Source organism: Macrobrachium rosenbergii, chromosome 17 (assembly GCF_040412425.1).
Source record: "Macrobrachium rosenbergii isolate ZJJX-2024 chromosome 17, ASM4041242v1, whole genome shotgun sequence".
Lineage (NCBI taxonomy): Eukaryota > Metazoa > Arthropoda > Malacostraca > Decapoda > Palaemonidae > Macrobrachium > Macrobrachium rosenbergii.
In genome coordinates, this window is record NC_089757.1 from 2,961,149 (window position 1) to 2,985,703 (window position 24,555).

The 24,555-nt window shown below is 37.2% G+C and overlaps 1 long non-coding RNA gene across 1 annotated transcript in view; it reads right to left on the reverse strand.

The window, feature by feature from the left end:
* LOC136847666 (uncharacterized) overlaps positions 1-2,630 on the reverse strand; it is a 319,834-nt gene extending 317,204 nt beyond the window's left edge. The window contains exon 1 of the long non-coding RNA XR_010855791.1: positions 2,556-2,630. This is a non-coding gene — a long non-coding RNA (uncharacterized lncRNA). The remainder of the gene's footprint in view (positions 1-2,555) is intronic.
* Positions 2,631-24,555: the final 21,925 nt, after the last annotated feature.

Genomic DNA, 24,555 nt, shown 5'->3' on the forward strand with positions numbered 1-24,555 from the left:
GACGGAAATGTAAAGAAAAATTAAGAACAAGTTTTCATTTTACATATGAAGGAAGATGAAAATAAATTGGTGAAACTGAATTAATTGAATATAAAATTTAGGCACTGGGACCTTTGAGGTCATTCAGCGCTGGAAAGTTAAAATTGTAAAGAGGTGGAAAGTACGATGGAGGAAAGAGAATATGAACGGAGGAATTTGGTGAAATTAAAACACTAATTGATGAGAAGTATTTCACATGAACCTTCAGCAAAACGCGAAGTGACACGTTCTATAGAGCGACTGTCTCCCGATCAGTAAAGTTACTTCGCTACACCGCTGTCTCTCAGTCAGCGAGGTTGGCACCAAAGAATTCAGTCAGTCAGTGCCTGGACGGGTGACCAACGAAAGTCAAACGCGTTGACACACAGCTCCTCTGGCTATCCGTTCTGCATGGATATTTCACAAGCAACCAATTTCTCGTAATGATTAGCAACAGTAAACGGACTTTGGGATTCTGATTTGTGGGGCAATGGAAAACAATGAGGCCTAAGAAGCCACCAGAACCAGTAACTTTACATCTTGTAACAGAAACCACTGGAAGCATTCGAAGTCTGACATTTGAAAAAGAAAAACAATGTAAACTCTAATAAATAACAAATCCAGCTATTTTACTGTGAACAGGGAGGGAAGGGACCAAACGAAAGTCTGCGGCAAGGAGACCATGTTGGTTGTTGATTACTTGATCTGAATGGAACTAATTTTGAAATTTCAGTGATGGTCACACAGTGCTGAAAACAGTACAAAACACAAAAGAGTTTGGTAGTCAATGTCTCCAGCTGGCCGTTAACTGCTCTAAATGTCCACACTTTCCTACAATACCTTTTGTTTAACCTAGAACTTTCAATCTCTTTCTCTTCTTTACAAAGAGACGTGTCTGTGTATACAATACCATACACTTATAGTGTCGTGATGTTAATGAAGACAAGATTTATTTGATAATAAAATCCCTACATTCAGTGAGAAGGAAATGGTTCTGAAAATAATTCTGGTTTGGCTTTAGTGAACCCTTCCTCTTATGGTTTTTTGTTTCTTGCTAAAAAAATATTTGACTGCACCTTCTCCCTCTATTTGTGATGTTTTAGAGGTAAAGTTGCTCACGTGGTCTACATTCAGTTTTAGCGTGATTTTCGGTATGTTGTTTAAATATAACATCATACAATAAGATGCATACAATCATATAAATTTCAGGGTCTAATATAATAACTGAGAGAAAAGCTGACGATGAAATTTGCAACTTTTATTGAAAAAGTACCTTTGAAATCTTGCGAAAATAACCATGCGAAAGTAACTGTTGTCTTTAAAGCACTGATTATAATCCTTTGAAGAAAACACTGTTTGCAGACTTCTATGTGTGGCATCTCCAAAATCCCAGTTAATGTTTAGTAACTTGAAATCATAATCATGTAAAGGTAACTCATGGCTTTAAAGTTTAAACTATCAATCATATGGACTTGACGTAAATTACAAAAAACTAAGACGACTGTGACAGACATTTCCACTGTGACATCTTTCGTAGCAATGAAATGTATCAGCGAAAAGTTCAGTGTCGGTGAAAGTTTTGCCAACTTTGCTTGACTTTTCCTTAATTTACCCAGTCACCCAGGACTCTCCATTTAATTCAGTGACTCATGTTGCTTCAGTTAAGTTCTAGAATCCTCGTTTGTCCCCAAAAAAAGCTAGTTAACCCACAAGCTTCAATTTCATTCAAGACAACCCTAACGTTCCTTTTGGATTAAGCCTCACTTTTGCTTTCAGCTCCTGAGTTTACGCTGCAAGGCTGGACAAGATAAAGGTAAGGGAGCTGAAACATGACCATGGAAGGTCATAGTATAAACAAGCTATGGCACTGCCCAAGGGCTGAGGAAAAATAGTTACTGGACCCCCATCAGGCGTAAGGCATCCGAGATGATTTGGGGGACAAAATGAGATGTGTAAGTAATTCTTCAATTATCCGGATTATAGAGCCAGGGGTCCGTCGGATAATGGCAAAATCCGAATAAAGTGAGTAAAAAAATCTCAGGGCTGTTCAAGGGCAACTCTTTACCCATCCTCACCTAAACTTGTCAATACCACATAACTGTAAACACTCAGTATGCTTATAAACAACAACCATCACACTTTAAACTGAAACCTTTATGCAAAAGGCAATTATCTACCCTTTTCCCTATATCTGTACGAAAATATTCTGCATAAATACACTTTGAAAAAAATGCAACCCCTTCTTTTTCTCTCCCAAGTAAATGACACAGTTCAGTAGGCAGGTAGCCCACTTGCGTTTACCCAGAGTCTATCATGGTTTTATGACCATTAATGTATTTTTATACACCAACTTCCTGATCAGTTGTTACCATATTGTATTACCATACACAAGATAAAAATGTGGAGGCTATGTGTGAACTATAGACCTTGGTTAGCCCAGGTGTTACACACATAGTATCCATTTGCAAGAGTAAAATAGGCTGTTACAGCTGTATTTAAGATAAAGGTAATGGTAATGAAACTCTTATTATACTTACAGAATCCATGTAGGCTATGTGTGAACTATAGACCTCGGCTAGCCCAGGTGTTACACTCACAGTATCCATCTGAAAGAGTAAAATAGGCTATTACCGCTGTATTTAAGATAAAGGTAATGGTAATGAAACTCTTATTTTACTTACAGAATCCATCTATACTTTATCATTATACTGATATATTATCGTAATATGAATTAAAAAACCGATCATCCCACCACCTGTAATGTTTACATTCTCAGAATCAGCTGATTGAGCCTACTACCAAAAGAATTAGGAAAATAATTTTTTACTTGCTAAAAGAAATGTATTAATGGAATTTTTATTTTTAATGTACCATAATCATAAAAATACAAAACTAAACTCCAGGAAGTTCACAATACCATCAAATGAGTGTATGCATGCGTACATACGTATTACCTTCTTTTTTTTTTACCTTGCTTGATTTACTGTACTGGTTTTATTACAAGTTTAGTTGACTCTAAGTACAATTATCACAAATATCATAACAGTACACATGAGAATATTTTATCACTTATTATTTCATCTCTAATCTTCTTTTTTTTTTACATGCTTTTCCCCATTTGTATGGGGTAAGCATGATGCCTTCTTTTTGAAGGACTTTGATTTGGCTTTTGGGGTAGACTTTGTAGTCTCAATCGGCTGCCCTGCCTGTCATCTCTTAGACCCCAGTAGCATATGTACATGTGTTGTACCAGTCATCAGCGCCCGTTCTCCCAGCAGTGAGGAGTTGTTGCGTCGTTAGGTCGACAGTCGAGACGTGTGAGGTGTCTGTTGTTTTTAGAAGATAATGGAGAGACTTTGTTTGTGTGTGTATTAGTCTGTAACACCCATTTACTTTTAAGCAAACCTATCCATTGATTACATACATAAACCCGGGGTGTCTACACAGATAGCAAAGTGTCCGCCTCTCTGACCACCCCCATGGAAACTCCTCAAGACCTCCCCCACCCCCTCAAACCATTTCTCGGTCAGTCCGAGTGTCGGCAGTGTTACCAACATTTTCTTGAGGCCGCTCAGCATTGCCAGCCATCGGAAGGCGGTTTTTTCAAATTTTTGAAACTTTTATATATCACATACTCGTATCTTTGAGGCCTTGATCCCTGGTCTGGGTGTGTCAGATAATGTTGAGTTTTGGTTAATGGCGTTCCAGATAGTTGAGGGATTACTGTACTTTAATCAGTTAAGGAAAAACATACCGGAAAGGCAGGGAGGGGTCTTGAGTGATGCAAATTTTTGAAGATGAGGACTTTAAATCCCCATCTGATGCTAAGAGAGGGGGGAGGGGGGCTTTTGCCTCACACCCTCGCGTCTCTCTGATATTCCAACAGCCATAACGTCATATTTTCACACATTTCATGCTAAAAAGAGAAGTGTTATCTTCTTAGCTTAGCCGAGAGATTTATTTCTATAACATACAGAACAGCCCATTTTAATCCTCTTTAGGTGTTTTTCGTATGGAAGCAACTCCTTTCGGAGATTTTATCCTCATTAACGCGCCCCTTCAAGTGAGTTTGGATAAGAGATGTGTCAACAGGCACTCTGGAAAATAAAAACATTGTAAGGATCCTGCATCTAAATTTCTTATTACACCACTCTATTACCTTGAGAGAGAGAGAGAGAGAGAAAAAAAAAGGAACTTGGACAGGTAATCTTTGCCCTAATTCGTCTACTCAGTCCCCTATGAACTTTATACCCGGATTCCTAAAGCTACATTACATATATATATATATATATATATATATATATATATATATATATATATATATATATTATATATATATATTATATATATATATATATATATATATATATATATGCACATAATTGTATATATATATATATATATATATATATATAAATAAATAATGCATATATATATATATATATATATATATATATATATATATATATATATATACAGTGCATATATATATATATATATATATATATATATATATATATATATATATATATATATATATATATATATATATATAATGAGCAGGCAATAACGGACGTAAATGGGTGATAAATAAAGCAGAAAAATATGTATTTACTTAATAAAACAGCAACAACGACCCGAGTAGAATATTGCGCAACAAAAGTGATGTGTGAATATATCAGAAACATTTTCCTTAAGTTTGGACCAAAAATAACGAGCGTCCGAACCGTACCCGCATCCCACACACAAAAAACGAAAGGAAATTGCAGACAGAAAAGTTGTCAGTAGGAAAAATTTTAGCAAACAAGAAATAAATGGTTTCCTTATTTAGTGTATGAGCTTTGAAGCTCAGTAACCAAAAAGCCTGAACAAAAAAAAAAAAATTTTTCTATATGAGAAAAATAATTTCACCAGCGCTAATTACGAAAATGTCAGTGTATTAACATCTATAGCATTAAAAATGGAGAAATTCTGAACGTCATTTATCCCTTACTTCTTTGTGCGTCGTAGAAAAATCCTTGAAGCCGCCATCGCTTTCCAAACAGAAAATATATCCGAATACCTTTTCCTAGCAGAAAATACATCCGGATACCTCCAAAAGCAGATATATTAAAAGGGAGCTTCCTTCAAAGGAAACGAAAGCTCATTAATAAACCACGCACATACGGACACCGTCGCTGTTACATGCATAATTCAAAAAGACTCTTGATAAATACGGTCCCGTTTCCCAGTGGCCGTAAATTATTCACTAGACCCTAAGCACTCCATCACCACATTCGCGGGTGAGATTGTAATTGGTTTTATATCATATAAAAATGAAATATATGATGCGTATTTAAGAAAAAAAAAAAAAAAGACAAACCCTAACGTGCACTTGAAGTTTTTGATTTACCAACAACCGTTATTCATGGATGTACAGAGAATATTGCATTTCAATGTGATTATTAAAAAATGTGATGAAAATTACTTAATTCTTTTTTATCGCGTATCGTTTTGGTTTTTAAAAAGAGGAAAATTTTTGTGTCATTTTTCTGTGAGAATATGACCTTTAAAAAAGAAGCAAAAAGTATAATCACACAAACAAGTAAGACTTCAGAGTAAAATATTCTTGAATTGAAGCAGTTTAATGAGTATTTTATATAACAATGCAAATAGATAAGTGGAAAGAAGAGAAAAGAGGAAGAAAAAGATACAGGATCTTTAAAACTTTTGCCATTAAAACTAGTCCCCTATTGCTGTCATCCTGACAATCTTAATTGTGGATTTTAGATGGAGGGATATTGTATTTCCACTTTCATTCCAGAATTATCTTGGCTGATGTTCTGGGCCTCCAGAAACTCACTCCGCACTGATGTGAGCTGAAGCGATATTTTTAGTCGATGCTTATCGTTTACGAAGTTAATTATTGTCAAATCTATTAAGTTTAGGTTATTAACAAACGTTGTTTTACTTCAGCACGCCACGAGATACAAAATTCGTCATGATATTATCATATGCCTCTTTTTACTTTCTTTATTCAAAATTTTATTGTAAAAAATATAAATGTTATTAATTTTGGTTGTTTTTCCTTAGGACCTCATAGTTAAAGTTCTTTCAGGTTATTGTTTTAGTTTATTAATGCAAAATTTGTGTTCAATTTATTTTCATCTACCATCGCAGCGCTGATCCGCAATAAAAAAAAAAAATGCATCATATACTGCCTCCCCAGCACTGCAACACCTACTTTTTGAAAGTCCTCCCAGTACCAAAGACCGCAAAGCCTACATAAACACTAATGGTTCAGTAGGTCACCATTCCATCCACCCGTTAATAGTCTGTAAGTTTCAGTCTACTGAAATATTTATCATTTCGACGCAACACTGCATATTGAATCAAATCATATATTTAAATTCCGTCTAGTAACAATTTTCTTCCCTTCACCTCTCATTTATTATTCACTCCTAGTGTTTTCCCCTGCTTTCTCAGTCCTCATTCATTATTCTCATCCCTTCAGCACAAAATTATGCTAAACAGTTAAGAGCTGGACTCGCCGACTAAAACCCCTTAAAAGGTAATGGAGGAAATCAGAAAGGCAGGAGAGAATTTGAGTCTTTTTAGATTTTTAATTTTATTCGGAAGAGATCGAGACGAGTATTGTCGCATGATGCTGGATCTACTTTGTGTGGATAAGGAAATCTGCACCCTAACTCACGCTGAATAACTATGTACACATTGGGAGGCCAAGTTCCACAACCTGACATTGTTAGGAACAAAGGGAATGGGCAACCGGTGCACTTTCATGCCCAGGGCATTCACACAATATCTGTGAAGTGAACCCTGGTGCGTAAGGAAGGTCAAGCAATATATTTATGTCAATAACGATGGCGAAAGAAAGTAAGCAGTTTAAATGAATTAAAGTTGAAAGGACGGCCTGGACCACTGATATCTGATTTAGCTCTGACGAGAAGAATGATGTAAAACTGGGTAATAAAATTCTGTGAAAGGGAAAAACAGAACCCACGTCAATCTGAAGGAGATGCTCTGAGAGTGATGTGAAACACCCGAGCACACCCCGTGACAAACTACTACGTACTTCTCAGGGATCTCTTTTCAAACTCTCGAACACTGGCAAGTTACAAGTAGAGTTCAATGCAGAATGAATGATTACTTTGTCTCCTATCACTTACAAGTATTGTTTAAATCACATTATTTTCACATATTAACCATATTTCCATTATTAGCAACACATAATGCTGAGGAAGACTGAGACTGAACTACTAAAATGGGATCTGATGAATAATTAGATGATATAGGGAGAAGAATCATTTGGATGCGAATGCATGATTAAAATGAGTGGGGCCTGTCAGTGGGTTTAATGATTAAAAAAAATTGAAACCCTGTCCATTATCAAGCCTTAACACATTTGCAATAAGATCACGATTTAAAACAATGTCCAGTCACAAGAGGAGCCGTTGCAATGGGAAGCGTATTAAATGGCACCTGCTTCACCCGACGTACATGTTGGCACTCAGCTTGAAGTTCTTCTTCGTTGCAGAATCTGGACTTTTTCATTTACTGGACGTCTTTCAGAAAAAGTATACTCATTTACATCAATCCCACACTTTTCAATCTTTAATTCACTGTTCAGTGTCATTTAACACATTTGCATGCCATTTACCAAGAATCCCACACTTTTCAGTGTCATTTACATGAACCCATTTAACACAGTTGCAAGAATCCTACACTTTTCAGTGTCATTTAACACAGTTGCATGAATCCCACATTTTTCAATGCCATTTAACACAGTTGCAAGAATCCTACACTTTTCAGTGTCATTTAACACAGTTGCATGAATCCCAAATTTTTCATCAATCCCACATTTTTCAATGTCATTTTTAACACAGACACATGACAGTTGCATGACTCCACACTTTTCAATACCATTTTTTCAAGTGTCAATTAACACAGTTTGAGTCCCATACTTTTCAATACCATTTTACACAGTTGCAAGAATCCTACACTTTTCAGTGTCACTTTTAACACAGTGGCATGAATCCCACACTTTTCAGTACCATTTAACACAGTTGTAAGAATCCCACACTTTTCAACGTCATTTAACACAGCTGCATGAATCCCACACTTTTCAATACCATTTAACACAGTTGCAAGAATCCCACAATTTTCAGTGTCATTTAACACAGTTGCATGAATCCCACACGTTTCAATGCCATTTAATCCCTGTGTTTATCGCTGATTAAAATAACGACTTTCTCAAGTACATTATCTTTCCGCTTATATAAACCGTTTGTTCTGAACAGTACAACGTATGTGAAGCTTGGAATTTCAATGATAACTTAGTATTAAAGACAAGTAAGATGCTACACTTCTATTCAACCAGATGAAAAACATCAGGCGTGCAACAGAGCGTCATACTAACAAATCATGATTTTCAAAATATCCTAAAATGTATATTATTATTTCTGCAGGACGTTACCACCAGTTCACGTTAACCACTATAAATTAACATAGTACAAAAAGAATGTTAAATATCGGGAGTCATAGAAATCTACAGCATACTTCCCACACAATACAGGAAGAGTTTTCTACCACAAAGGGTTGACCAAAAATTCACCCATCCTAAATATTGCGCCATAGTACACTATACATAAAATGCTTGTATGGCTGTCTAAGAAATATATTCTGGGAGTTACACTTTCATAAAAAAATGTTTTAAATAATAATCAAACTTCGTTCATTTTTCCGTTTTCTGGCTTTTAAATTTAAATTCTGTAATCCCTCTCTTGTAGTCTTTAATGGGTAAATTCATCCAGCCAGCAGGGGACTTACCATCAGTTGAAAAGCATAAAAACAGTAGAATGCCTCATGTCTCAGATTATGTTAGAAATGATGCAAACACTGCAATATATAAATACTAACAAATACAGAAACATAAAGTTTCCAGTGCCGTGATCTCTGAAGAAAATCTGTTGAATTCGCCAACAATTCTTAAGGGGAAAATTACGAAATGCATCACATGCATTGTGCATCTTAAGTTTTTACCCTTTAAAGCCTTTTCAGTTTTGAAGAGGATTTCCACTAAAAAAAAAAATACATGGAGCTGGCTGAAGTCTAAATTTGTTAGCTTTTCATACACTATATTAATTCAAAAGTACGTGATGAAAGCGACAAAGCAAGAATAAACTACGTAAAACAAAACGATTTTTTACAATAACTGTTTCCCCCATCCACTAACGGGTTAATGCAAACACAGATAACGTAACGTACAAAACACATTTGTGACAGCATAAACAAAAATGAAGCCCACCAGTATAAGACAAACTGGCATCCCAAAATTCTCCTGAATGCGAGAAGTTCCGGGGGCTATCCTCTATAATTAAAATACTAATCGATTTTGACATCCCTTCGGCAGAAATTATGTCGCAACCTTAAACAAACTGGGGAAAATTATGAGCATTTCACAGCCCTCTCTCTTCTTCCTCTTTCCCACTCGCTCTCTCTGTCTCAACGCCTCTTAATAGCGTTGAATATTCATAATGTAACAGTAGCTATTATGCATTCAAGTTCTTATTTAGTCACAGGAGAGAAAACAAAGTGAAGTTGTCCCGCTAGATGCCGACTTCGCTGTCATTTGCATCCGGAAAACAGAAAGCCGCAAAAAGGGGATACATTAAAAGGAGATACATTTCCCACTTAGTGAACCATTTTCTCAGTTAGGAGAAAGTTCCCCCCCCACCCTCTCTGGGTTTGGGAGCCGTTCACCAGAGCACTGGTGCATAAATTCTGCTGAATAACAACTTGGCATTCCCTCATGGAAGGATCGATAGCGGCGTCAGCTTGGTAATGATGGTAATGGACAGGTCAGCGGGTTCGAATCTTTCCTCCGGTGACAAAAGCCTATCGGTCAATTTACTTCGTACAATCAAACCAATAGCAAACAGTGATATCAGAGTAATTGATAATATTAAATATTATTATTGATATTAGGGAATAATAAGGAAAAATCCAGTGTTCATCAAGGTAGGGATGGATATGGACATCAGTTTGTTGTCCTAAAGGCCTCTACACCTGCTCAAACTAGAGAGAGAGAGAGAGAGGTATACACGTAATGTGGATAAGTCAAGGTTATGTAAATACTGTATAATTATCCTCGTTTTCTGTAATCCTACCGAAAGCAATGTATGAATCTCGTGGATTTAGCATAATTGGTTGTTGTAGAGCATTTTTCCGTTTTTCTTTTAGTTTACAAAATTCTAAAGTTCCATCATACGCTATCAATGGATCTAAGAATGTTAGCGACAATTATTACCATTGACTTCATAATAATTATATTAACACTACATGGAGCATGTCGAACCACTGTATAAAGTTATATAACTGATTTCACTCGCTAAAGTTCTGTTCAGGCAATATTTTCGATAAACAGAATACTTTAATGTAATAATTACTAGCAAAAACTGAAAGCATATGGATACTCTGTTATACAAAAAGGATAAGTTTATTTTAACATAAACGTTAACAAAGCGTTAGACATTACTGATGACAAAAAATTATTTGAAGTATCAGCTCTCACCAATGCACCTAGATTTGACCAAGTTCATTTATTTAAAAAAAAAATTCTTCCGATTATTTTTGTAATTTTTTACTTTAATTAAAAACCATGTTTTACAACTTTGCCTTGAGCTATTTTATATTATATCAAAAAATAAATTCTATTTTAAATCAACCCCTTCAACGAATTAATTTTACAATAGTTTGTATTCTGTTCCAAGCACTAAACAGAGGCAGCTACATCAACTCTTCAGCATTTTGTGCAGGACTGCTAAGGAAGTGGTGTGAGCTTCTATTTATGGTGGACTAATCGCATAGCAAGAGGCTTTAGACGAGATTACTACGGGAATTTTTTGAGCTCCCGACAAAGTCTTGTACAAGACTGCTGCCTTTATGGTTCGAGTTCAACTCGTAACGGGCACATTTGACCGAAGTCGACTGGTTTACCTACATCATAAAAGGGGAACATTTCATCTTTATTGAGCAGTCTAAGCTGCATAACAATTTTAACGAAAAGGGCTGTTAAGCTGGCAAATTTATCCTCATCTTGACTGGGGCAGAATTCGAAGAATTCAGGACATGAGACTTAATTGCATTTCAAATAAGTTTCCAACCTGGCTGGAAGTCGCGTGCAATCTTCCTGGAAGAACTTCTATCCTCTCTTTCATGTTTCCCATTGCCTAAAACATGCCTTCAAGTGTGGAAGCATATTTGGTACCTAAGAAAAATGTTAAAAATACTTTTAAATGAGTTCTTAAAATAAACTTAATCGTGTGCTTAGGAAGGCGTAGGGCAGCAACTTAGGCATGCAGAAATGCATACGCTTGTTGTTCGGCCTCTGACATTTTTTATGGCCCGCCTTATATATTCCTAAGAACGTGATACAGACGAGAGAGAGAGACTGACAAGCGATATACTCTTAAACGCTTCTAATAGGCATTAAACAGGGGAAACGTGCGGAAAACTTCCCTCGTTAGCGCTAAACCGCGCCAAGTTCCATCTGGCCCCGTCAGAGATGCTGTTCACATTTCCACTAATAACTCCAACCAAGATTAACACGTTGCAAGAGGATGAGCACAAAAACTGTAAGTGAAATGTAAGGCCGGTAAAGAGAAAGTTAACAGCCCTTTCCTTTTGTTGAACCTCCATTAGCGAGCAAAACGACCGAGACAAATCCAAAAGTTTCGGGAAATGGTTCGGATTTCACGATAAAGAATAAGAACAATAGAATATTAATTAGGGCAGCCACATTTCTCAGGAAGGACGAGATCAAGCCTGCACAACTATCCAGGGAAGCTGGGAAGGCGTTACGAAAGACGGGAACTGGAAGAGCATATTCAACTAAATATCACTAAATGCCACGTGAGACTTGAAAAGCAGAAGATTTCGGATACGAGAATACCAATGCAAATTCTTCTCATTGAAACTGAAGGAGGAGGCTGTGTATGTGTGTAATAAAATATTTATCTGATACTAAGAAAACATTTTTATGATAAAACAGGGCGGGTATTCAAGATGAAATTTGAATTTCTTCCAGTCCTTGTGGAGGTATTTGGACTAAAAAATACCTCCAAAAATAACTGAAATTTTTGAGTTTTTTTTTTTTCATCTCCAGGGACACTGGACCAAGGCCAGCAGAAGCCAGTGAAAATGATCTCCATTTAATTACTTCATGAAGGACGTGTACTCTAAAAATCTTGGGAGCGCCGGGGCGTAAGAAATCCATGCGGCAAATATACCAAAGTTGTGGCAATAGTGACCAGCAGTATTCCCTCTTCAACTCAGTGAGGGCGACACTGTCTCTCGTATGGTGCATTACCTAATCTCGGTTTGTACGAGCACATAAAAGCTCATATAAACTCTTATTCACTTGGTGTTAGAATGTTAAATGTCAAAACTGGTTTCACGCTGACAAAGAAAATGTTCCTCATATATTTACTTGGGAAATATTAAGTATTCCGATCGCGAACGAAGCCAAACTAGACAAGGAAAGTTGAGTTTAGAGTTCAGTGCAGCAAATATAATATTTGTTTTGAAAAGCTACGATAATCAAGCGGTATTCTATCATGTATGTATTAATACATGCATACCGTCACGCATACATACGTATATATACGTATATATATGTACATATAAGCAGGAAACCACAGAGACGTGACGTCCATTTGCAAAGTACTTCAGGAAACAATGAGGCACCAGCTGTGAATTTTGACCTTTCTCGCCTTATTAATAACAACACTCTCAAAATGCATCTATAAAGGTGATAAAGGTCAGGATTTCTCTCTCTCTCTCTCTCTCTCATCATATATATATATATATATATATATATATATCTATATATATATATATATATATATATATATATATATATATATATAATGTATATATATATATATATATATATATATATATATATATATATATATATATATATATATATATATATATATATATATAAGTGTAAGTATACGAGTATACAGGCGCGGGCGTACGGAACCGACACTAACAGCCACTAAAACCCATTACACGAGTCGGAAATTGGTGACTGCCAGAGGTCATGGAAGGAATTGCATCCAGACATAACGATGTATTTTTGCCGTCAAAACCTCTTCCGACACAAGAGCGTTCGAGTTCCCCATAAGATTCCCAGTAATTCGACAATGCTCTTCGTTCTTCAATTATCAGATTCGATGGCCCCGGGCCCATATAGTTCCAAGTCACAAAGACGATAATTATTAACAAAACAATTTGGCAAACGAAAAGGACCTGTTCTGGGTAATCCTTTGTCGTTCTCTCTCTCTCTCTCTCTCTCTCTCTCTCTCTCTCTCTCTCTCTCTCTCCCGGCACGAGATGAACTTCCTTTTTCTCCCATCCCATAACATACTCGTACGATGACTCTCTTCTCTCTCTCTCTCTCTCTCTCTCTCTCTCTCTCTCTCTCTCTACGGCACAAGAAGAAAAGTTCACTAATCAAGAGAGAGGCTGAACGTGTCCTTAAGCCGCTGTAGAATTTCATATTAAACCAGACGACTTGCAAATGAAGTTCGTCGTAAATAAATGAACGTAAAAGGGTTTCATTATTAATACTGATTAAGTGAGTTGGTTTTAGGGAACTACTACATTTGCCGTTAATTAGAAATCGTGTTAAAATGATAAAACAAACGGTAGCGAATGTCAAGAAATGTCAAAATTATGCAATCACGGTAATGACTGCTGCCTATCTCTCTGTCTCTGTCTCCCCTCCCCCCCTCTCTCTCTCTCTGTCTCATACACACACATACACATAAATATACATCAATGATGTAAATAAGTTTGTCAATATAGGGTAAAATTTTTACAAATAGTAACCCCTCTCTCTCTCTCTAAACATATTACGACAGACGTGCAAACGTTTACTCAGGTAGTAGTAATTACATTTGCCACATGAATAAAGGATTAAAAACATAAAAGGGAACCATCATGTTTTTCCCTCCCTCCCAAATGCGCACGCGCACGCACACACACGTATGTATATTCATAAACACCCACTACTTCAACGATAGTTATATTTGCCACAACAAAATTAAAAGTTTAAAAGACCTCCCCTCCCGCCGTCCCCCGTCTCTCGTTTCGTCACACAAATACAGTATACTTTGAAGTAACATATTTAAAAAGAGCTTGAAATATATGGCGCTATTTATCTATGCAACTGGTACACATTAATTCACAAAGGCGGCTTCCGTAACTCTCTCTTTCTCATTATGCACGCAATGCTAAACATGATAAATGACCTATTTACCATGAAAACAGCATAAATATAAGAATAAATAATGGAGTTCTTGAAGAAAGGTTACATTGTATTTCTCCCTTTTAGAATAATGGCCGGCGACAAAATATCAAATGGAGCGTCATAAATCTGAGAACCATGCATATATCTAGTTTGTGACCTCACGTCCTCTGTAAATAAACAGAAGGCTGGCATTCTTTTCCATCGCCCCTGGAAGGGAAAACAGTCGTTACTCGACAGATATACTTATGGACCAGCAGAAGTACCCGGCTTTGCTCGGGACTAAAAATGATTTTAGTACATAAAAATTAGGTATAAAACGTTTTCACTATACTCTCAAGTTTTCTCACTAAAATACTGAGGTCTTGCTAAAGTAATTTGTCTGAAAACATTACTTCATGTGTTCGTAATCAAAAGGTTTGTGTATTCTTTTGAATATCTCGTGTAATATGCGTTTACATGGCAAAGTCTAGTCCAACTGGAAACTTGGGTATCTTGAACTGGAAAAGAGTGTCGAGAGAGTGTCTTCTCCTTTTCAACAGCCAGTTAAGATAACTGACAACTGCATGATATATAATCCACTGAGTACCTTTCATTTCCAATGGTAGACTCATGTGGGTTAAAATATTTCAAAGACTGACTTGGCGTTATTTTCAACTTGCGATGCAGTATGTATACCACGTGTCTCCAAGAGTTGGGAACATAAAGGTATTGTACCAGCTAGGCCACAAGAGTCAGTAAACATAATTTGGTACTGTACTAGCTAATCTTTGCCGACAACAGAGCAACTGACTTTCAGAGGTGAAGATCTCCAGTTAACCGGTATAGCAATTGTGAATTTTGTGAATTATGATAGCGGTGGACAGCAGCATTCTTTGATACTAAGATAGCCACCACACACTGCCCTTTTAGTTCTCATAGTGCTGGCTGAAAACTGGTCAACAGAGAAGCAGTAACGTTGTGTGGCCCTCACAGCTTTGTGAGTTACATCAATCTGAGCAAATTAGCCATTGAACAGCCATCCCAAAGATGGGATGGCTGTTGCACACCTCCTCCCCTAGTCTTTTGGGGAGCTGATCAATCTTACTACCCGAAGTCAAAATTACATTCCCTCCCCGCTCTTACAGTTCTCTAAAAACCCTAATAGTAACGAAAATTTGAAATGTATATCACAAAATCCATACATATATACATGTCATACACATATATATCTATCTATGTAGATATGCATACATACATACTGTACAGATAACAGATATACATATATATACATATGAATTTTTTTATCACATCACCGTGATTTACATACAATCATTAAGCTACGAAAGTCGTTTAATATCCAATTCACGCTAATTCGGGAATATCACCGAAGGGGAATTATAAGTAATAAATGGATTGGTACCGAAGTGTCACAAACACTCGACACAGTACCCTCCAACAACTCCAGTCGACAGCTAAACCACTAATCCATTTGTAGCTTATTGATTAAACTTATACATACCTATATAATATATATATATATATATATATATATATATATATATATATATATATATATATATTCTCCCTGTTGCAAAACACTCAAAACTTTTAAACTGTAATATTGTCAACATTCTAAAAGCTATTACTTTCCAAAACCTTTTCTCGCTGACACATATTTACCCAATTTTAAATATATAAGTGAATATAAACAATGAACACTGAAATACATCATTAACTCGTTACTTATAGCGTTAAGTTAAATTATTCCTCGGATATTAAAAAAACAATAATAATAATGAAAAACAAATGAAATCCACTATAGCTCTACTCACACGACAAGTTGAACAGTATCGAAAGTTCCAGGCTATATTTTCAACTTCGAGTTATCTATAACCTAACGAGAAAACCATTGTAGGTTTTGTTCTCTATCAACAGTTCAAGCTATGTTTAAGTGTTTTTTCCAGTATCAATAATTACCAACAGTAGAGCCTCGATGGCCAAGTTGGTTAGAGCACAGCCTCGGACTTCTTAGAGGTCTGTGGCGTGGGTTCAAATCCGCAGCCGACTGGTCAGAGAGGCAGACACTTTGCTATCCGTGTAGACACCCCGGGATTATGCATGTAATCAACGGATAGGTTTGCTTAAAACCAAATGGGTGTTACATACTAATACTCTCACAAACAAAGCCACTCCAACATCTAAAAACATAACAGACGCCTCACACGTCTCGAACTGTCGACCTAACCGCTCAACGTCTCCTCGCTGCTGGGAGAAAGGGAGCTGGTGACTGGTACAATACATGTATACGCTACCGGGGTCTAAGCGATGTCAGGCAGGGCAGCCGATCGAGACTACGGTCTATCCCAAAGCCAAATATATAAAATCTTCTTCAACGCGCCCCACCCCCATCCCCCACTAAAAAAAAAAAAAAAAAGAAAAACCCTCCAGTTATCTCATTCTGCTCTGGGTTGGCTGCAAGTGACTTGATTATATTGGCGATTTTATGATTAAGCCTTTGCATGTGAGCAACAATTTCACTTTTTTTTCTGGATCGTTTCCATTGCAGCTCGTTGGTGTTCATTAAATCCAAAGAAAACAATGATAATTTAACGGCTGGGCTATATGGTCATGAGAGAGAGAGAGAGAGAGAGAGAGAGAGAGAGAGAGAGAGAGAGAGAGAGAGAGTGAATCTACTGGCCACTCCTCGTACTAGATGCGTCTATAATTGTAATAAGCACTATTCTTAATTTCTCGAAGTCTTCACACTTATATGCTCCGCTTACACTACAAAGCCTTAGGGTCCAAATGAAGAGCCAAATGAAGAAACTCCGACGTCCGTAGCACGATGCGAATCCGCAAGCGGAATATCAAAAAGTTAACCCACCGTGTGACGTCAGAATTTCTTCATTTGGATCTTAATGCTTCGTAGTGACAAGCGTAGTGACAAGCGTAAGCGACAGGTGTGAAGAAATCCTGAAATTGAGAAGGAACTGTTGTTATTACAATTACATTATATATATATATATATATATATATATATATATATATATATATATATATATATATATATATATATATATATATATATATGTGTGTGTGTGTGTGTGTGAAATATATCACTCTTCTTTCCTCCATGTTTTAATTAAGTACCGGCATTGTTTGCTATTATGTATGAGTGTACAGATATCTTAAGTATACAAGTTATACAAACACACACACAAACAGAGAGAGAGAGAGAGAGAGAGAGAGAGAGAGAGAGGTGTCTCCAGTTTCTGCATCAATTTCCATACATAATGAAAGACCACCGCGCCAATTGGCAGTCCAGTTTTCGACCTTCTCGAGCTAAGACTAGTCTAGTTACAAAAGCTGGGCGCCAATGTGCCTGTGGCCTTTCTACGGTGCTTTCTGAAGTCAGGGTTTTCACCGAGTAACAACAAACGGAATTGGCAGTAAGCATATAAAGGAATCAGAAGTCCTAAGACTATTAGCATAAACAATCTCCCGAGGCCCCGATAAGCACCCAGGTCTCCCCCGTAAGCCTACGTGCTGGGTTAGAACAAAGAACGATGACGTCACAGGCGATGGTGGAGCATTTGTAGTAGTAGTCACAGAGACTCTCTCTCTCTCTCTCTCTCTCTCTCTCTCTCTCTCTCTCTCTCTCTCTCTCTCGGGATATTGGGAGGCAGATGATTTTAATTCTGATGGCCGACTTTTTCCAAGATGAGGAGAAACGATACATAAAATCGGTCTAGTAAATCAAGCCGCTAGACAATGGCTTCGAATTTAAGTGAGCTGAATGACAACGTTAGTTGTTTCGCCCACGACCTTTAGTGACCGTCTATGCCATGCCTACCCTTGGGTAAAGCCTCTTGTCCAATTTCCAAGCAAATATTATTTCAGATAACGTTGACCAGACTAAAGCTTACGCTATTATTGACGGAGTTGGCAAGTCAGCACACGGCGATATAAGAACAAATGAAAGTGATGAAAATATTTGTCCAACGTATTATCGAAGCTTGTCACAACACATACGACCGGAAACGAATAAAATGGAAACGATTCCAACGACGACTGACAAGCACTACGGAGTGGCTAAGCCCTCGTAGGCCTACTATAATAAGCATTTTCTTTCCACTGGTTCATGGGAATGTTCACACAATTAGAACTGAAGATGAAGCATTAAGTCTTTCCGTTTATTTTTACATTATGGTTCGTAATTTTCTCAATAAACGTTAAAATTACTGTTATTATCCACAGGACGGAGTAAATGTAAGCAATACAAACAAGTACAGAGATATACATATGACAAATAAGTAAGATAAATGTAAATAAACAGAAAAATAAGGCAAAAAAAAAAAAAAACAAATGACTTGAATTACATCACTGTGGTGATGAAGAGAATACAAGGTCTTCATCCCATCGGAGTTCGATCCAGCGCAGGTGGCATTGGGATCTCTGGTGCACTGTAAAAGTACTGCAAGTTCATATTTTTTATTGTTAGATTACCTGGCTATTTTAATGTGTAATGATTGATATATGAAATTTGGGTCTGATGACTTGGTTATATGTTCTACAATAAACGGCGTCTAGGAGTTGGAATCATAACTAAAAAGACAGACAAGTGTAAAAATTAACGTTTACTCAATACAGCTACAAAATTTCCGTAATTTAAAAAATAAAATTCAGTGTTTTCTGGACTGTACTCTAAAAACTCCTATTTTTGTAAAATGCATCCATAGTTTCCACATACTTTTCAAACGCGTGAAAAAGTCTACATAAGTTAACAAATAAAATCCTCTATAATTTTTAAGTTGGATGGAATGTTTCTTAACGTTTATAAAACACAATAAAAATTATCTACATAAACTCCAGAAAAAAGCCAAAATTTCTGAAGACCTTAAAATCTGAAAGAGGGTAAAACAAAGAAGGTGAAACAAAAATCTTTAAATCACGAAACCCGAAACAACAATCTTCAATTTTATCAGCCAGGGTTAAACAAGTTAAAACGCCAACGAAGACAATCCTAATATGACAACGCAAAGAAAGTAACAGCACATTAAGGAAGCTAAAATTCCCCTGGCTGGCTCTCAGGCCACAACATGGATCTTCTTTCCGTAAAGGTTTGATAACACAACAGAAATGTGTAGAAGCAAAGCGAAGACATGAATTGACAATGGCAAAGTAATTGATCACTATGGTGAGAGAGTAAATGCAACATACAAAACTGTAAAACGTCATTTTTTTTTATTTAGACTGGAATGTGTGCATACGTGTAAAGTACTGCAAACAGTTTAATTCATTTATTATTAAGTTTCAATAATTTCTTTTACCAGGTTTTTTTTTACTTTTTATATGTTTACATTATGATGAATGATAATAATGACGATAACACGCTATGCTAAGCGATCATATTTACCCTGGAAAGACCATACGAAGTCCGTTTAATTCCTCTTAATCCTTGGGACTAAAGACTCAAAAACATCAAAACACATCTACGTAAATATTCATTTGATACCTCATGAATTAATTTCGAAGTCTTAATTGAATTTTAATTATGCATGGCGAACAAAGGGTTAACCAGCAATGAGTATCATTCGCTCTGATAACGACTTCGTCCTTTCATCGTCAACAGAGATATATTACTGAAACGAAAACTAGGTGCTTGGCATTTCCTCTCATGATAATATTGACTTTATAGTCTTAAAATTGTTGAGGAATCTATAATGTTCTTGACCTGTTGTGTTTAGTTAACGCATTCTCCACAAACTTATGATTGGGAGACGCATAAGAAAAAATAGCATATCCTCAGTGTGACATACAAAGCAATACCAATGTTGTTGATAGGTCGAAGTAAGAATGCAGAGAGAGAGAGAGAGAGAGAGAGAGAGAGAGAGAGAGCTGCTTCCTCTCTAACAGAAGTTTGAGAGAAAATAGAACTCTCTTGATACACCTTTACTTCTCAGTCACCTAAGCGTCCATATTTTACATAATCAAGAACCTTGGAAAAATATTTATAAACACATCTGCAAAGAAAAAAGTCGTGGGGAATCCACAACAATCATTCATAACAATGAGCTAACTTTGCCCTGCCGTAACGCCAAGAAAAATGCTGTTCAGTCTCACATGAGGATAACATCCGCCATAACGTGACGTCCACCTGATAGGAACCGCAGCAGTAGCAGGAGCAGCAACAGAACGGCAGAGGGGCTTGGATTCCGAGCACTAGAGGGTGCGAGAGAGAGAGAGAGAGAGAGATTCGCCGTAACCCTATCTATACTCTGACTGGTCCCTTGCATACATATTTATAGCGACCAAACCCTCTTTTCCGAGAGCTAAAAGCGTTCCAATAACACCAAAGTGAATTTCGGGTTGCTCTTTTGTTCTTTCCGTGTGGTTGATAGCAGACCGAAAGGAGGGGGGGGGGGAGGAGGAGGTGGGAGGGGGTTGAAGGAGGACAAAATGTGTTTCTCTCTCTCAGACCAAAACGACAAGCAATTCGCTCCATAGTCATAGGTTAAAACCGTTTCGAAAAATGGAGAGGTAAAATGAAAGAAAGGTACTCTTATTTTCCTGGCTTTTGGAGGGATCAGAGAGAGATTGGCTTTGTGATAAATTTTCGGTCAATAAAAAAAAAACAATACCATACCAGCAAAGCCCGCAACTCGACCAGCGATGGGTTAACAAAGAGAGAGAGAGAGAGAGAGAGAGAGAGAGAGAGAGAGAGAGAGGAGAATGAAATCGGTAATTGGACAGAATAGACATAGTCCGAACGACGATATTAAAATACTACTACTCGAGGATCGTGGACTGTACTATGGGGCTATATTCGGCGTAACAGAGACATAGGCCAAAAAAGAGACAACGAATAGTTAAAAAATCGGTAGAATTTATTGGCAACATTAGAAAATTCACGGTCAGCACTTCGTCTGCATCGATAGAGGAAATAAAAGTTAAAATAGACCCACGGGGCTAGTGACATACACCACATCTTCCTCCGTTGGGAGAAGGGCACAAATGTGACCTAATTTTCAGGATGGGAATAGGCGCAAGACGCGTATTTTCCTACTAATATAAATGTATATGGCCAATGTAGTCCCTAAGTCTACCCGCTAAAAAAGAATGATTATCGCAATATAAGCGCCGTTTTTCACTATATCAATCGACATATGCGCCATTGCTATGTAGATTCGCGCCATAAAGAGCTACAATTGCGCCATAGATATCTGGATTTCCCGCCATAAGCGGGCGAGAGATAGGATCATACTTAGCTGATATGGGCCGTCTCGGGTTCGGTCTCGGGGGATGGGGCGAAGATGTCGGGGAGGAGGGGGTAGGGAGGCGAGGAGGAGGAGGCAGAGGTTGGAGAAGGGCGATAGGGCCCAGCGCGGCATATATTAACGGCGGATTTTGCGATAACGTTATTTCCAACACCAATTTTGCTTTAATAGTTTATCCATTATTACATTTCCATCCCATAACGGTATAGATATGGGAATTCACTCAAAATTACAGGTACTGAATGGTTAAATGAACGGTTACAACGGGCAACTTGGCCATTGACTACTAACAGCCCCATCTAGTGTTATTGGATTAGATGAAAGATACTGCCGGTTACTTGGTTTGCTTACGCAGGGTTCCTGCGTTTTTGTTTGGTTCTTCCTCTGGGTCTGGCAATGTTTCTCCTCCTTCTCAGTGAATGGTTTGCAAATGCGAAGGGACCCATCGCGTAAGCATAGTTGGGAGAAGGAACGAGAGGCGCTGTTCATGTGTTATTTGTCAGGCTTATGCGAATGAGGCTGAGGAAGCCGGAATCGAATTCACGAAGTAGCTGGTGTGTCTCTTGATCACATCTCAGGTGCAGGTTTAAGGTTTTTCTTTCGCTTTTTGGTTTGTACATTTGGTTCTCAGTATTTGTAATGCATAAGAACAGCCGGTTATTGGATATTTTGAATCGTATCATGTATAATAAATGAATTCCATATAAATGGATGTCTAATACCAGTTTGCATACAATGTCATCTCATGTAAATTCAAATGCACGACACTAAACGAAAATCCGAGCTATACTGTACAGTACATTAGCCTAAATACAGTTTTATGAGATTGGCTCGAAAACTAGCTACTTTGCTCCGAGAAGTGGCTCTAAAAGTACTTATTTTGAGGGGCTGGTCTCTCTCTCTCTCTCTCTCTCTCTCTCTCTCTCTCTCTCTCTCTCTCTCTCTCTCTCTCTCTCTCTCTGAGAAAAATTTATAAAGATCTAAAAACGAAAGGCAAAAATGTTAAAAGCATTAATTTCCCTACTTTAAATTAGCATTTACACAGATTTTAACAGTTACAATATAATTTGATTGCACATAGTTACGGTATAGAAGAATGGCTATAACAGTGAACTTTAGCCCAAATACTCCAAAACTAGGCTGGAGGAATGGCGATGATAATTAGTCCACTGCTTCAAGAATAACGTTACACGTAGCATCAGTCTAAAAAAAAGGGGGGGGGGAGGTGGTGGAAGGGGCCTCTGACTGAACTGAGTCTAAAACGAATTGAAATATTTCTTTCATAAAACAAATTTTACCTGGAGAGTTTCCTTAAATTTATACTGGAACAGGAGTGCCCATTTCCGAGAAAAAATAGGTCTTGCTTAGCAAAGTTATCTAATGCAGTGTTTGTTTAGCCTTACCCTGAAAAGCGTTCGCAAACCCATACACTTCACAGAAAAAAAAACTATGATGCGAAGCCAACAACGGCCATCAGTTTTCTTTCTTCTTTTTCCTTTAAATAGCAGCTAGTTAAACAACTTGGTTTTGTCATTAAATGATTTCTGGTCAGTCATTTCGATTTTTACGTTATTCTTAGGTTCGACTATTAAGTAAAAAACTCGAGTAATGGTCGATGTTGTTATGGTCAATGACATTCATGTTTCTGACACTGATAAATTACTTTAGTTCTGGTATTTTAATTTTTCTCGTAAAGGTAGTTTATCTGAAATATCTTGCTAATGAACTTGCGTGATTACGAGTAGCTGAGTTTGGATAAAAATATTAATAATACCAACTCGTTGAAAGCCAAGTCTATTTTACGAGTACAGTCAAGAGACTTATCAAGTCATCGATTTTAGGTTGAAAAAGGCGACCAAGGGAAGCACCAAATGAAGTGAAATTACGAGGAGCTAATGAGATGCAATCTGTGATTAACACTGTGATACACTGTTATGACTTGGACCATCGACAGATGATCTCTTGTTTGTCACTTTTCCATAAGCTGTATTTCAACAGATCTTTCACATTCGCAATTGATCCCTGATCCCCTTTTCCTGCCGAGAGCAACCGGATTCGCTGAAGAGCAGCACCAACATGCAGTAAATGCTGTCAAACTTCTCAGTTCCAGAGGTCCTTTATTCCTCACACCGCTGGACTGTGGAACAGCCTCCCAGAGGACGTCGTGCAATTGGAACTTCTTCAGAAGTTCAAGAGAAGATGCAATGCATCACTACCCTAATACCATTCTCCTTGCGTTTTAAGACATTTTTATAAATGTATTAATTTATTTTTTCTTTTTTTAATAAGTGGGATCTCTTCTTTCTGTATTTCCCTTTACCTCCTCTTACTTCTTCCTAATGAACACCATAGTCTTTGGATTTCATGTCAACGGCCCCTTTGGGCTTGTTCCATATGAATAGGTTTCATCTAATGAATAATAATAATAATAACAATAATAATACACAAAGAAAAAACGGAGTCTAGCTATCATCGACTGGAAAAACGCAAGTAATAAAAATTGAGTATATTGATCCCAATAGCTGGAATATCAAAGGCCATGCGTTCAATAAGATTGGATCATTCATCTTTAAAAAATAGTTGATCAACTGGTCTTCAAGGCAAAAGTAAAACACACCACTTGGTTGTTAAGTTCAAAGTAATTTGAAAGCCGGATTCGATCTCTGTACACAACAAAGTTAAAATATGCGTTACACTAGTGAAAGCATTAATGACTCAAGATACAGAACAGAAGTCTTAGTCTGTATGTAAGTAAACCTGATGGCAAAGCTTTAAAAGGAATCTTGGGCTGTCAATCAAAGAAACAATAAGGAGTTACTACATATAAATAAAGTTGGTGACTCTCTGCGGAGAAACTTCAGAAGAAATGTTTGGAACTGGAGAGCAAACACAGATAGGTACCCTAAGCCAATGGATTCCATGGCAGATCATAGAAAAACAAGATGGTAATAACTGGTCTTCAGT